Below are 15,352 nucleotides of genomic sequence, written 5' to 3' on the forward strand. Positions count from 1 at the left end.
GGCAGCATAAATGTGGCAAAATAGCGTAAGTGAATGACACTTTTCAATCTGGTAGACACAGGTTTCGTTACTCCCCATGTGTTGCTGAAATGTGAGAGCCGGAAGCTGTTTTGGGTTTGTGTGGTGGCATTTTGGGGGACAGGCCGCAGGGCCGGCTCCTGTGAGAAGCTGCCAGAAGCTTCCCCAGCTCCCAGTGGGACCCGCCGCTGGCCAAGGCCGAGCCCGTCAGCGATGGCGGGAGCCCTCTGGGAGAACAGTTGAAGAAGGGGAACCTGCAGCGGGGGAGGAGAGCGGGATGCGAGAGAAAGCCCTGTGCAGGCAGCAAGTCCACGGAGGTTAACAGTGGAGCAGATGCCCACCTGTGCCCAATGGGAAGGACTCACATTGGAGAAGTTCGTGGAGGACTGTCTCCCGCGGGAGGGACCCCACAGCGGAGCAGGGGACAAATGTGGAGTCCTCCCCCTGAGGAGGAAGGAGCAGCAGAGACAACGTGTGATGAACGGACCCTAATTCCCTGTCCCCCTGCACTGCTGGGTGGGAGGAGGTGGAGAAAAGTGGGAGTGGGGTTGAGGCAGGAAGGCAGGAGGCCTGGGGGGAAGGTGTTCTCAGGTTTGGTTTCACTTCTCAGTACCCTTGTTTTGATTTGACTGGTAGTAAATTAATTGATTTTGTTTCTTCCCCAAGTTGAGCGTGTCTTTTGCCTGTGACCATAAGTGGGGAGTGATCCCTCCCTGTCCTTGTCTCGACCCACAAGCTTTTCTTTATACTTTCTCCTCACCCCACCAGGGCTGGGGAGGAGGAGTGAGCGAGTGGCTTCATGGTGATTTGTTACCAGTTGGGTTTAAACCAGGACAGAAGCCAAGAGCAGATATGCCAGTTCGTAAGTTCAGTCAGGAGCTGCAGGGGAAAGTGTTTGGAAAATGAGGGAAAGTGACATAGGGTGGAAGGAGGAGGAAACAGCTTAGCTGAGAGGAGTCATTCAGATTGGAGAAGAGAAACAGCCAAAGAAAAAACTGATGTTCCATTAATAATATGGTTATGTTCTTCAGGGTAGGAAGCAGAGGTTTCCCTCTAGTCCCACTGCCTTTTAGGTCCTGAGCAGCTGTTAATGTCACTATCACGTATGATATTACTGGATACCTGACAGCCCTACTTAGAGAAGAAACCTAGGCACCCAGGAAACTCTTTGGTTTAGTCTGGATTTATATCCAAAGAGAAAGAGAGAAACAAGTGACCATATTTGTGCAGTTCCCCATGTAAGTTCTGCCCCTCACTGTACAAAATATCCCAAGACTGTGAAAATTACATAAACCCTTTTATGCAAAAAGAAAGTGAATTGGACACACTTTCAGGAACATAGGTAGTGCCACAGGTACCAGAAAACTTAATAAAACATAAATACATGCATTAAACTGAATGACACGGAATGAAGCTGAAAAAAACAGCAGCACAGTGGTAGGTTCAGAGGAAATATTTCCATGTCCTTATTCACAGCCTTCTGAAAATCTATGAACTACTTTCCACTAAAGTTTTACTAGTATTGCAATATTTACACCAAGTCCTTGAACAGTGTACCACAAATATTGTGAAAAATATGCTATTGCCCATCACTAATTCATTTCCCCCTTCTTGTCTTTCCCATTTTGGATGAATTGTTAAGGCTTTCCTTTGGAAAAAAATAGTTAAAAGACATCAGAAATGATAAATCTCAGACTGATGAGCGCCTCACCACAAGATACATTTCTGTCCTCCAGTTACAAACTTGTAATCACTTTATTTCCCCAAATACTTTAAGATTCCTGTTCTTCCACAAACAAAGATTACTAATTGTGAAGTAAGTGTGACATGTCAGTAACTCAGTAATTGTCTCACACACCCATGACTGACTTGATCTAATATCTTCTTATTTTGGTGTTTTACTGAGTTAACAGGTAATCTCCCTAGGCAACGAAAGGTGACACAAATCTGTGTGGAACACCCTTATAAAACGTCGGCAACATTCACTGTCTTGGTAAATACATCCCAGAAGCAAGAAGGACCCTAAAAGAGTCATAACAAAGTAAACAAGTTATTCTGAGTAATGGAAAGCCTGAACAAAAACAGAATTCAGGCAGTTAGAATCTAGATGCAGCACAGGGGAAAAAAAAAACAAACACCATAGTCCAAACTTACTGCAGCACTTCTCAGCAAAGAATAATTGCTCCTCTATGTAAAAGCAAAGGCCCTCAGCAAGGAAAAAACCCTAACATTCAGTAACAACATTAGCTGAAATCATTAGCTGAATCCAAGTGTCTAGAATAGCACTACTTCAGAGTTAAGGTTTTCCAGGCATAAGGAACAGTCCTAGAGAAATACCATAAAGTCAATGGCAAGAGCTTTCCTTAGTACTTTGCTTAACAAGAGCGTTCTTTGGATTAAGCTTTAATAAGTCCTCTAAAAGACTTGCACTATGCTTCTCTGCAGGTACAACCAAATGTCAAAAGGAATTGGAGAAAGAACAAATCTCAAAAGTTACAGAGTCTCAGTTCAGCTGAGATAAGCAATAACAAAATCTTCTTTTTTTTCACAGCACTTAAATCTCTACAGCCATGCTTGACACTTCCTCAAGAGGTTTGCAGAGCTTCCTGCTCCAAGACAGAATGGAATACTACCAAAATAGCCTCCTCTGTAGTTAATCAATATCACTGCTTTGAGCCTTTGCAAGAACACTACACTCCAGGTTAAATAAATATTAAAAAAAAGGAGGAAAAATACAGTGAACTTACAAAGCTTGAAGAATAACATGAGTTTCCCACTCTTAGGTGACTACTTTCCTATGTTCTGAAATAAAGAGAATATTTGTAGATGCCTGCAAAGCTAAGCAGCAAAATATACAAGAATAGCAGTGATTAAAGACATGAAGAAATTAAAAAAAAAACAAAACAAAACCTACCTGGGAAAATTGTCCTTTCCCTTAAATCTAACAAGTACAGATCAAAAGGATATACTAAATTCCATCCCCACTCTCTTTATAGTATGCACAGTTTTGCTGCACCCATTATTTCAGTCAGTTGCATCATTAACTGGCATTCTCAAGCCTCATTAATAATTTACATACGCCATATTTAAGTCTTTTAATTAGACTTGTAATTATAATAGTGAGTAAAGCATCATTACAAATTATCCCCCTAATCAGAGTTCTCCAATCAATTTTATCTCCTTTTATAATAACCTAGGCATGTAAGAAATTAAAGGGGGGGGGAGGGTGTAGCTTTTTTTTCCATCACATTAGACATAATTTGAAAATATAAAGCCTTATGTTCTCCATGCTGGTACCACCAACATTCTGCAGTGACCCAAATTCTCCCAGCTTCCTCCAGAGCATTTCTTAATGCTCTGTCAAGATCCCAACTGCTTTGACTGGATTCTTCTCCCACTTATAAAATACCAAGTCTAGATTACATGGCCATATCCAAGACAAGAAGAAATATATGGATAAATACATCATAATTTATCTTCAGGCTGCTCCTACTCTCTTCAGTATTTGGGATGCAGTCAGCTACCTAAACCCGATCACACTCAGTCTCCCTTTGAATGAACCTCATTCTGACAGTACTACACTTACTCTAGCATACAGTTGGATTTGAACTGTGGTCTTGAAGTTTTCCTTCTTTACATTTTGTCACACACTGAGGTAGAATAGTGGAAAGTGATCGGTTTATTACAAGAGCAAAACAAGAACAATCTTGTTCTCTTAGCTGTCGGAGGGTGGGGAAAACCCATCACATTACTTTATCATTCTCTTCGCAAGTTGGCATAAGCAATAATTAGCAAACAGATTGTACTTAGAAATCTTATTAAGAGTATTCAGATTGTGTGAATGGTCACATTTACTGGTTTTGCCACCTTGGTGGAGGACCTGAACTTTTATAACAGGGACAGGCTTTTTGGTGTTAGAGACTTTTCCATTATATTCAGAATTTAAGATTTTTGTGGATAATTTTAAAATGGTTGATGTCACTCAAATCTGTATTTACAGTGGTACTCACTGTTCTTTTATTTCTGAATAAACTTGCACAATAAATATTTAAATATTCACAAAAATGAAAATAAAATATTTGAATGTTTAAGTAGTAATAGTATGTAATTAATTTATCTAGTATTTTTGAATAATTTTTTATGCTGACACCTTCCAACTTCATTCAGAATTGACAATTTTACTTAAAACCAGAGATTCTTATATCAGTAATTTGATATACATAACCGGTAACATAGGAACTCCATAGCCCTTATAAACTTGTTTAGTTAAAATACCAATAAAAGTTCTTTAGGGAACAAGAAAACCTTGAAGTTTGAGATTACTGAGTCCAAGATTACTTGAGAGGACAAACTGTTAAAGCAAGACCCAAAGGGCATTTTTCTTTTATCAGGTGTAATAGGTAGTGAAGAGGACCTTGGAAAACAATTCAGCTTCCTTTTCAGTGTAGCGTGAGGCACTGATAATTGCTGACATCAAACAGGTTAGTTCATTCAGAGTGGTACCGTATAGAGAAAGAAATACAATACTTTTCTTGAGAGTCAGAAGTAGTACAAAGTACATGAAAGATGATAAGTATGTATATGTTTAGGGTGAAGATCACCCTCTGAGAAAAGCAAGAAAGAACTGGATTCCTTGGTGAGCCTGCAAGCCCTTTCTTTAATTGCTTATGGCTTTGGGATGTTTTTTTGTTTGTCTTTTCTCTTTCAACCCAAGCTGATTAAATGGAAAGTTAAGTATGACCCACTATGGGCTGCCTGTTCAGCTCCTGTCAAATGGCCGGGCATGCTTTGCCTTCTTGAAGATTTTTTCACTGGGCTTTGTGCATGCCAGCAGTGTTTTCTTGAAAAATTATTCTGGCTACCTACAATAAATATGTTAACTGACAACTCATTTATGAAGGCCATAAATATGTGTTATACAAAAAAACATGCACTTAATGGAGAAGTCTTTGTGGAGTTTTCTTATTTTGTTCACTATCAGAAAAAATAGTAAACAACTCTGAGTTCCAAATAACCAGAGATGTCTCTGATGATAAGGGTATCACAGAGATATCAATAAAATGTGCTATAAATTAATTATTATTTTTAAGAGATATCCATATAGGTTATTTGACAGCAGAAGCTTGGTCTGACTTGTTTGCTCAGCTTAATAGAAAACCAGTGGTATCACCATTCAGAGTTCTGCCATTTGTTTGGCACACAGAAATTTACTTACTTTTTCCTCTGAAGCAGACATTTTCCTGATTTGGTACAGATAAAGTCTTCATGTATCAGTCTGGGTTTCTTCTCATCTTACATTTTATTTTTCTCCAACTTACAGCACCAGGAGATGTCAATTGATTTTTCCATTCAGCCGTTCCGAAGCATTAAATCTAACATATTGGAAACAAAGCAAAAGGCAAGTGGCACTATTACCATAAATAACTGAAGTAAATATTAAGGTACAAATGGCCTTTGGGGGAATTCTGAGTTAGTTCTGTATTCCTCATAAGAATTTTAGGTATTACAAAGCCAAAACATGAGGAAAAATCGAAGCTACAGCAATGTGTTTTATCTCAGGTATCCTGCTAAATACAATCTTCTAAGTCAATGTGAGGGATGTAGTCAACTGCCTTTAATCAAACCAGCAGCAGTTTGGCACAGGCTCCAAAGGAGGTAAAGGCCTGAGCTGTAGGTGGGCCAAGAACTCCTCTAGCAGACCCACAAAGGAGCAGAGCAACAGAGAAAAAAGAAAGTTGTGGGTACCAGGAGTCGTGCATACCTCTCCCATTGTACGAAATTTGACTACAAGCCAACCACTTTATCCCATAAATATGACAGCCTAAGTGAGCCTTCTTTGAGCTCTCCCTGCTAGGCAGCCCGGCTGCATGGTGGTGATCTCCTCTTGAGCTGGAACATCTCTCAAGGTTGCTCCTCTAAGCAATGAGAACTTTTACCAATGACAGATTGCTGGATAAGCCCAATTTGAGTTCTCCCTTGACAGCAACTGGACTGTACACCAGGCAACTCTCCCTTTGAGCACGGACGCCTCTCAGTGTTAAGAAATATTAGTCATTTAGCTTAAATAAGTAAGTTTTAAACAGAGTGAATCACTTAAAGTTATAATGTGTGATTTAGTATGCTGTTTGCTTAGCTTTACTTACTTAGCATGAGTGGCCAGATTTGCTGAAGTCTTAGGCTGCAAGTTGTAAACTTTCACTTAGATTTACTGAATGGGTACCTACTTAGTCAAAACAGGGGCCTGGAGACCCAGCGTGAATCAGAAGATAAGGAGGCTTCAGCCATCAACAGCACCTGTAACTTGACAAGATAAGAAACAGCCTGTCTGGAGACAGTGAAGGAATCCAACTAGGAGGCAGAAGGTGTTAGACTAGAATCACTGCTGGACCAAGATGTGCAAAGAGTGTGTGAGGGGCAAGTGAATAGTCTGTAAGGGTATAATTGCCCAGGGATTTCTTTGTTCAGGTCCTTCCTCTCCTTCTCCACTCCCCACCCTGCCCAGGGGCACCCAGCTCAAGCTGACGCTGCTGCTGTACCACTGTATTAATTTATTTAATTTTTATAAGACTCAAGGCCTGAGAGTCTGTTTCAGGAAAACGAGAAGGGATTGAATTTCAGAGTGAAGTAATGCCAGATGCCTGGACAGATCAGTAAGGGATTAATAGCATGCTAAACTTTGAAATCCAAACTAAGAGATATAAAGGATCGATTGTGCACATATAATCTTTTAGACATAAACCATTGACCAAGCCTGAGACTAAGTCTGGATCCAGCCACACTTAGACTCCTCTCTGGGAAGGAGCTTAGAAAGGAATTGGGTCCATTCTGAACCTCGTGACTCAATGGGAGGTTTTCCTTACCATTTGAATCTCTTGGATATAAACTGCTGACCAGGTCTGAGACTAGGATTGGATCTAGCTGCCCCTAAGCTCCATCAGGAGCTTAGAAAGCAAGAGTTCATTCTGAAGCTCGTGACTCAACGGGAGGGTCTGCCTTACCTTTTTGCACCTCTGATCTCTGTGCAAATCATGGACAACTGATTCTAACTCAGTTTTCCTTTGTTTGTTTCTCCCCAAGTGACCCTTGCCATCAAACTCTGTTAAGTCGAACATTTAAGCGATCTAAAACACTCGTCTGTGACAGTCAAGAATAAACTGTAAATAAGGTAGTCAAAATCTTAGTATCCTAGGCAAAGTCACTGGTCCAGTAAAGGAAGCAGTGCAGAAAGCATGATCTAATTTAAGAAACTAAAAATGTATTCTCCATTCAAATTGTAACCCCAGCCAGAAATTCACTTAATGAACTGTATCAAGAGACTGCATTTAATAGACAGGGGCATAGGGTCAGACTAAGTCAACTCCTCCGTCTTACACATGAAGATTAGCAACTATCCAACTCTGGGCCCTTTCACTTTTTTAACCTTATGCAGCATATTTAACTTATCTGTATGCTGTGCAAGCTTCATCTGAAATCATTCACCCTCCAAGCAGGGTCACTAAGCAGAAGAAAAAAACTCTTCCTTTGCTGACTGGAAAACACAGAACCAGTGATCAGGCAGGCACACGAGCGCATCTGTGATTCTTGCCAAATTATTACACAGACAGGGATGGGCTTCCAAATAAGGTTTACAGAGCCATACTGCAATTTTTATATAGGTTCCTTTCAGAGGTATATGCCATAGGGAAAATCACTGTAGTTCTCAAATCAGTAGCAGAGTGATGGATGGCCTTGATGCTCTTCCCCCTGAATGTATCACCCTACAAAAGCTAAGTCTCTTTTGATTTATTTTTTTTTTAAACAATCCTCACCTTGTGTAAAAAAAAAAAAAAAAAATCTAGGAGACTCTCAAATTGTCATTTCTCAATTCTTGTAATGTCTTACCCATAGGCTTATTGTCAGGAGGCAGATGATGATGAGCAACTACCTTACTCTGGAAGACTATTAGCAGAGTATTTAGGATTGCATGCTATTCAGAAATTATGCTAATAAGGGGATAAGTGAATTAGATATTGACAGAAAGGAAATATAATGACCTACAAGGTCACTTTGTCACTATTCCTGTGAACATCTTTGAAATTATTCCTTCACATTAAAAAAATAAAAAAGGTTTGATATTTTAGTACAATGTTGTGTTATTTTGATTATGAGTGAAATGACAATCTTTTCATTTCCATACTAACCTTTCAGCAGGTAATAACCATTTTAGTAAAGTGAATATGTTAATATGAAAAATACCTCTCTTTCTCATGTATCTCATCTATGAAAATATCATTTTTGGCAAATGTTAAAAGAAAATTGTTTGTCAAAATGCGTTATATAAGTAATTTGTTACCAAGATAACATGAACTTGGATTCATGATAGTGTAAATGGTAGCTCCTGAAACAATGAAATAGGGTATTTAATTCAATGTATCTGATCCAGAAAAAGATGACAGACGGTGTATTGCTCATGTTCCTTATTTTCATCAACCTTACACTGTAATTCTCAAATAAAAATATTTTATTTTCATGCACTGTTGAGATATTAATGTGAATCACAAGCAAAATGTTGTTTTTCAGGTTCAGTTTTTCATGGAAGGAAAAAAAAACCATGAAAACTTTGGTTGTAAATATTGTATTAGAAAAATAAATACAGTGTGGAGACTGTGCCATTATTTCCTTACCACTGTGTTCTGCTGTAGTTTATATTTTATGCCTGATCCAAAATCTAATGAAGTAACAGTATTATTTTAATAAGTTTCAGATTTGTTCCAGAATGTCTTATTTATAATGTAAATGAAGACACAAACAGTTATGAACACACAGCTGGAAAGCCAAAGAGCAAACAGTCACAGAAGCAGAAATAGCACATAGAAATAGTGACATAGTTTCTAATGTTCACCTGCTGATAGATGCTACAATGCACAGACTTTGTTCTTCGCAGTTTTTTGCTAGTTTCCCCACCTTTTCGTATATTATGATCCTAATTCACACAAGGAATCCCACTGGAGTGAAACTGGGCAAGTTTCTGAGAAATTAGATATATATTTCTTAAAGATGAATATTCTGCCATTAGATTTTACAGAAAAGTCAGTGTTAACAAAAGACAAGAATATTTAAAAAACACCTCTAATTTATACTAAGGGAATTTGGCTAAATAACTGGATTGCAGTGGGAAATAGTGAAGTCAAAGAAAAAAAAACATTAAAGTCCTATAACTGAATTTGAAATGTATAGAAAGGAGGGAATATACAGCTAATGCCATTTTCACATTAAAATTAATATGAAGAAGTGTCATATTCATGCAAGATTCATGCAGAGAAAAATAATTTTTTTCCCTTTGTTAATTGTCTATTTGTAGTTTCAAAATACAGTCACTGACAGCACCTAGTGTAATTATAATTAGCTAATCTGGGAAACTCTTGAGGGTCAAGAGTTCACAAACCCTCCATAATCTTCAGAAATTTGTCAGAATTGGGCAATACTACACCTGGTTAACTTACTTTTTTCTGCAGCCACTTTTCTTACTGTACTTAGCTTTCTCACTGTGCCAAGAGAAATCAGCAGTACCATTGATTTTGCTCCTTCTTGTTACTTAGTCTTTATGTTCCAGTTTCTTGGTGATTTTTTTAAAAATGAAGTAAACCGTATGTTACAAAAAAAAGCATACAGGTGCATGAAAAAAAATTTAGTGTCAGGTTAAAAAAAAAATCTAACCAATCAAAAAATGTAAACGTCACTTCATCCTAACAGATCTAACCTTCTGCATATCACCTTAGCGTGACACTGCTCCCACTGCCTGTCAAAGCAGAGTAGTGCTCTTAGATTATGCAGTTAATGCAATTTGTGGTGGTGAAAGAAATAACTTGCTGTATAGTTGCTCTTGTTAACTTCTATCTCATCAACAGAAAATGCCTTATCCATTAAATACCTCTTTAGCTGTCTTTTGTCCAAGACAAGGAACAAGAGTATCTCTGACAGGAGGGTAATTCAGCCTTAAACAAGTGACATGTCCCTGAACTTAAGCAGCCAGACCCTGCAAAATCTGGTGAAGACAATGAGGTTGGGGGTGGAGGTTGGGTGGGTAGACAGACGATTAAAAGGAAGGATAGCTTCAGAGTTGTCACCAATAATGTCTAAGAATGTTAGCCATCACTTTTGAATACAGACACCTGCAATTAAGCATCTAGCTAAAAAGTGTGATTGTGTGAATTAGGAAACTCATAAAATGGCTTGAAAGTATCTCTGTCGGTTAGACAGATAAAAGAGGGATCCACATAATCCACAAGACTGGAGGAAGTTGGAGGCATGAAGAAAAGAAAAATAAGGATAATAGAGGGGTCTTGCACTTCAAGAGTGCTATTTTTCTCCACTAAAGAAATTCTGGACAACTAGCTCAGATGCAGATATGCAGATCATAATCATACAGAGAAGCATGACAGATTATTTATCTATGCAGATACTTTCGCTCTGTTTAGCAAAAGTGCTCATGGCACTGTAATTGATGTACATTGAAAAAGACGAGATCATCTGGAGACTTTGCTTACCCACTAAGGCATAAATGATAGGATTTACTCCTGTGATTAGTAACAGCGCCAAGTGTATTTAGCTCTTAAGTCACACTCACAATTAGACTTGAGCAGCAAGCAAACATTCTACTAATAGTTTAAAAGTCTTTGTAGAGTCTTGTGTCTGTATGACTTGCGCTGAAGAAGATGAAGAGTCTTGCAGATCCTTCCTATATGCTATGTATTGTTCACATTGTGATATTGAGAGATAAAGATATCAGTATCACAATGTAATATTGATGAGATAAAGAAAGCTAAAACTTCTGAAAACAAAAGGCTATAATTTTTGATCTTACTAGCAAGAAAGACCAAGACAAGCAAGAGTCATCTACCACACCCAGGTCAGTCACACTGTTTCCAGAAGATATTCAGTTTGGTCAGCTGCAAAAAACAGGAGAATGGGAACAAACACAGTAAAAAATAATATGCATTTATTTTACAAGATATCTTTGGCTCCTTTGGCTACAGTGGTCTAAGCAAAGCTATTTTGCTCAAGCTACATTTTGCAAAGGTATTTTGCTCCTGCAAGCAGGAATCATGAAAGCATTTTTCTCTACTGACTGGAAAAAGGAGAATCCTCTTACACTCTGAAGAGTGTCTCCACAGCCATGCATTTCTGCAGCTAATAGTGCTTCTCCCCGATGACCTGTGTAAGCATGATCTTGCACAGACAGCCTTCCAAACTGATCCTTGTCATTGCAGCTGTTGCTTCTCCTTCATCTTCCCATTCAGAGCTTTAGCTGCCTTCAGGAGAGTCTCAGAATCAATTTCTGAAATTCTTTGTGCCATGCTTCAAACTACTCAGTCATTTATCAGTCACATGGCTAATCCCCATAAATTGTCTCTGTTAATGCATTATATATTGAAAATACCATGTTGGGTTTTTTCAGCTGAATTCAATGCACACATGGAGATTAATTTCAAGCTTTACTGGAAGGCTTAAAGACTGTACACTGAAAATCATTTTTTTCTTTTTTTGGAGATATTTCTTAAATATTTCTTTAAGGAAGGATAGTGAGAAATGTCCTTCTGTAAACAAAAGTAGCTTGTTTATTAACCAGTAAAATGTATAGTTTAAATTACCTAACAATTTGCTTGTTGGAAGCTGACATGCAACTTGTCGCAATTTTTAAATGATCTGGTAAAAATATCATTCCCATAGAAATGCTGTAGGGAAAGTTTTTTCTATATCACTGGCACTATTGATCTCAATGGAATAAAAAACCTGGGAAAAATATCAAAAGACAACAAAGTTTTAACATATTTTTCAAAACTGATCTTTGTTTTTATAAGATGGGTGGGCCTTAGAAGAGAAATTTCACTTCAGGAAAATACATCTCTGTGGTGGATTGACACCAGCCAACAACCAAGCACCCACACAGCTGCTCACTCACTCACCTGTCCTGCAGGACAGACAGAAAATAGAAGGTGAGAAGAATTGTGGGTTGAGATAAGGACAGTTTAACAGGCAAAGCAGAAGGCAGGCATGGAAGGAAAGCAAAGAAGGAATTTATTCATGGTATCCCATCAGCAGGCAGATGTCCTGTCACTATCTGGGAAGCAGGACATCAGTACACGTAGTGGTCGTTTCAGAATACAAATGCCATAATCACAAATGCATCGTGTGTCCCTGCCCTTCCCCACAGCTTTTATTGCTGATCATGACATTATGTGGCATGGGATATCCCGTTGGTCAGTTGGGGTCAGTTGTCTCAGCTGTGTCTCCTCCCAGCCTCCTGTCCACCCCAGCCACCCTGCTGGCAGGGGTAAAGTGGGAAATGGAGAAGTCCTTGGCTCTGTACAAACACTGATCAGCAACAGCTAAAACACTGGTGTGTTATCAACACTGCTTTAATCGCCAATCCAAAACACAGCACTATAGGGGCCACTGTGGAAGATGTTACCTCCAGCTCAGTCAGACCCAGTCCAGTCTGAAACGAAACACGTACCCATGTGTCATGACAGCAAGAGCAGTCCATGCCTCTCAAAGTGTCCATATAGGCAGAAGGTCACAGATTGATTTGTCTTGTGGCCTCGTTTTGCAGTGAATTTATTTGTTATTATACAATTTATATGATGGACAGAATTTTGTACCTCCACTTAGTGATTTCAGTACTGAAAGACCTCTTATTATATTGGAGTGATTATAGCACTTTGATAAAATGTGCTTCTGAAATAATAAAAAATGCTATGACATATTACAGATGATGCAATAAATCCTATAAAAAAATTCAAGCACAATCACAATAACTGTCATCCTCACAGACCACAGCATAATAGTTGTTCTACCAAATAACTGGGAAGTACACCATGGGAGATATAGACTCTGTGCAATAACGTACAATGGTTGACATTTGCAAAACAAATAAGCCTTTTAAATATAAATGATGCCTCTTGACTTTTCTCAAACACACTAGCTCTAAGGCTGTCCAAAACCAACATGTGATTATTTCAGTCACAAGGAACCTAATTTGAGCTAGTCAAACAGTGAAAAAGATTCCTTGAAAACAATTTTAGGTATGATAAAAAACCCCAAACCTCTATTTATATTAGGTATTTACTATGCATTTTGGAATTTTTCCAAAGCTAGTTAAATACCAGAATTATTCACCCATTATTTGTAAGAAGAAAAGCAAAATGTGTGAGAGAAATTATTTATAATAAATAATTCAGTCAGCTCTAAATATGACTCAGAGAAGGTTTTAAAGTGCTGCTGTGCAAGTTCCTTGTATAACACCTGAAGTGTTATATGAACAACTAATGTCTGTTTGGTACTTACATCTAAGCTAATCACCCCGATTTCCTAAATTCAAAAGGAAAGTTTTTCTAGCATGTAGTATATTTCATTTTAAGCAGACTATTTAGAAAGAGGTCAGGTGCCTGTTCTCTCCTGCGATTACACAGACGACCTCAGGTAGCTAACCTGACATAGACATCCACCCTGCAAACTTCTAATGCTAAAGGAGATGAACACCCTGTGAAGGGCTCAGATTGTTTTTTCCTTTTCCTGGGCATTCTGTACTAGTCCAACAGAAGAATCCTAACTGCAGGCCAACTATATATTTACATTAGCTATGGCCAAATATGACCCACCAAAATTACTTTCATGGAAAAATCCTCTAGTGAGAAACTGAGGTTTGTGTGTCCTTCTTTAAACTTTCCAGAAAGACCATCTTGCTGGAGTATTTCTCTTAGTTAAAACTGTAATTTCTAGTGAACTGTCTCTCCAGCATCTTCCCATAAGCCAGAAGAGAAGGTATTATAACGGGTTAACAGAAAAAAAGCAAAGAATGAATTTGGAACTGTCCCACTAAAAGAAAAAAAAAGTTATATACGTAACCACAGCTTACCCCACATAAATCATATAATTGTCTTAACACTGTGCTTTTACAACTTGTGTCTCCAAAGCTTTGCAAAACACTTCTCCTTTCAAGGGGAAAGAAATTGCAACAGGTACATTTTTGCATTTATTCTGTGTAAGAAAAGTAAGCAACTTTTTACTCCCTTTGCCTTCTTTTCCACTGCTTAAATTCACTTTCAGTATGAAAAAATTCCATTGTAAAATGGAACATTATACAGCCAAAAAGTAAGTATATGGTATAAATCACTTAACACAGATCATTTACCTGATACAGATTTACTATGCAAATATACCTTTATGTATATAAAGAGGACAAGATATATTTAAACAATCCACTTTCTTTAAATATATGTATTTTGCTTTCATTTAAAATGTTTCAAGACTTCTCAGTTTTATCGAGATTGGTATGTACTATATATTTTCCATAATGTTTTGTACTTTCCTTCTTCCCTGAAACTTTAAATCTTCCAGCACCCAAGGGAATCTGTAAAAATAAGCAATTCAAGTTGACTCTTTCCATCCTGAATTACCCATTTCTGCCTCCTCCAGATTTCAATTTACATTTCAAGAGTCTTGGTGGCTGGCATGGGATTAAGTACTTTTTTTAATTTAAATGTTGTGTATTCTGTTCCAAATACTACGATTTCTAGGACAGATTCACGCATCAAAAATTCACAACAACAAGAATATAAAATTGCCTTGGGATGACTATTTCTAGGGCACATTCAAGCGTTAAATTTGTTCATTACAATAAGAAAATGAAATTGCCTTGGAACCTAGCATTTAACTATTTTTAAAACTGTCCTGTTGAGGTGATGTGCAGTAATCCCCTTTTGTCTATTATAAAGTGAACTGAATTAATTAAATAATTTTCAGTTCCTTAATTAGCTATATTTCACTCTTGGCAACATCAAAACACTGTTGTTTTTTTTTTCTTAAAGGAATACTTTAAAAGTATAAATCTACATATCTGTGGATTCCGAGACTTCTCTAAGTCACATGCATCTCTTGCATACCTAGTGAAAAAATATTCAAATATCTATGATCCAAAGCCCTTGAAAGTCAACGGAATTCTTTCCACTGGCTTTAGAGAGCTTCAGGTCAGCTCAAACTTACTAAGTTTGCCTTGGAAGATTCCTGAGAATTCTAGGAAAAAGTACAGCAAAATGATTAGAGAGTTCCTGGATGTATTTTTTTTTCTTTTAACCTACAAGTAAAAGAAGCCTCTCTTCACAATCTGCAAATTACAATATTCACAAAGCAATTTCAATACAGAAAAGTTTTAGAACTAGAGAAAACGTAAGCAAGAACACCCATGAAACAGCACACTGTATCAAAAGGGTTAGAAAACTAAAAGCTACATGCAGACAGCCTGTTGCAGATTAAAGGCAGTCTAAGAAACTACAAAAAAAACAGAGTCCAAAGA

Source organism: Haliaeetus albicilla, chromosome Z (genome assembly GCF_947461875.1).
Source record: "Haliaeetus albicilla chromosome Z, bHalAlb1.1, whole genome shotgun sequence".
NCBI lineage: Eukaryota > Metazoa > Chordata > Aves > Accipitriformes > Accipitridae > Haliaeetus > Haliaeetus albicilla.